Source organism: Muntiacus reevesi, chromosome 2 (assembly GCF_963930625.1).
Source record: "Muntiacus reevesi chromosome 2, mMunRee1.1, whole genome shotgun sequence".
NCBI classification, from domain to species: domain Eukaryota; kingdom Metazoa; phylum Chordata; class Mammalia; order Artiodactyla; family Cervidae; genus Muntiacus; species Muntiacus reevesi.
In genome coordinates this window covers 126622570-126623668 of record NC_089250.1, presented here as the reverse complement: position 1 = coordinate 126623668, position 1099 = coordinate 126622570, and the positions used below count along the sequence as shown (strand labels likewise).

Below are 1099 nucleotides of genomic sequence, written 5' to 3'. Positions count from 1 at the left end.
GAAGGGGATGACAGAGGATGAGATGGTAGAATGGGATCACTGACTTGATGGACATGAGTTTGAGCAAGCTCTGGGAGTTGGCGATGGACAGGGAGGCCTGGTGTGCTGCAGTCCATGGGATCACAAAGAGTCAGACACGAATGAGCGACTGAACTGAATAACATATTTACATACCTGTACATAAGAAACAACAATTAGTTTTCTCATGGCATAGCCCAAAGAAAATACACTGTAATGGCATCTCACAAAAAGGAGGAAAAGAAGAAAGACCAGGTAATCAGCTTTAGACTTTAGGTAGCTAAATGAGAGAATGTATTTGGTGTCTGCCACATTTTTGCAACCTTTAATGATACTTTTATCCACATGACTAGTCTCTCTGGCCAGGAAATCATCTGTCAGGTCAGTGGTGGAATAACAGTTAAGTCAGAGAAAAATGAATCCTTTCCACATGCCAACATGTTGGCCACCTAGGGTGTGATTCAGGGTTGCAAGGAGCTGGGCAACACTGTCTTAAACATCAAACTCTGGGTCATAATAGGAAGTAGACCAAAGAACCCTTAACCTGTGATACACTTAGCCCTCAGAGCCCTTGATCATTCAGGAATGAAGATGGATCAGGCAGGTTGAGAATGTCATCTTAGCCCCTTCTGACAGTATCTGCAAGGAGAGAGGTCACCATCTATGAACATGTCTCCTCAAATTATTGCTTTCTGTTAACAAACTGTATTAGTGCGAGCCAAAACAAAAATAAACAGAAAATACACACATACTTAGTAGCATAAATATAGATAAGACTTCATTGGGGAAAAAAAGACATTGAATAAGTTGAAAATAAATAAGTTTGTCTTAATTTGTTCTTCAAAACCAGCTAATATTATACTTCACAAAAAACATGTGCATATCCAACAGCAAGTGCATGACTGTGTGTATCATAGACACAATCTGCTTTCATAAACAAACCACAGCAAAAACATAAGGGTAGGTTTAGGACTTTTAAGTGGCAGCAGAAATGAAGGCATTATAAGGGTTTAAAACCTTATTTAAAAAAACATGGGTAAAGTAGAATTATATCATAACATAAAGCAAAAGGCTTTATAAC

At 38.7% G+C, this 1099-nt stretch overlaps 1 pseudogene; it reads left to right on the top strand.

The window, feature by feature from the left end:
* Window positions 1–234: 234 nt before the first annotated feature.
* Window positions 235–685, top strand: LOC136157260 (small ribosomal subunit protein uS11-like; annotated as a pseudogene).
* The last annotated feature ends 414 nt before the right edge of the window (window positions 686–1099 follow it).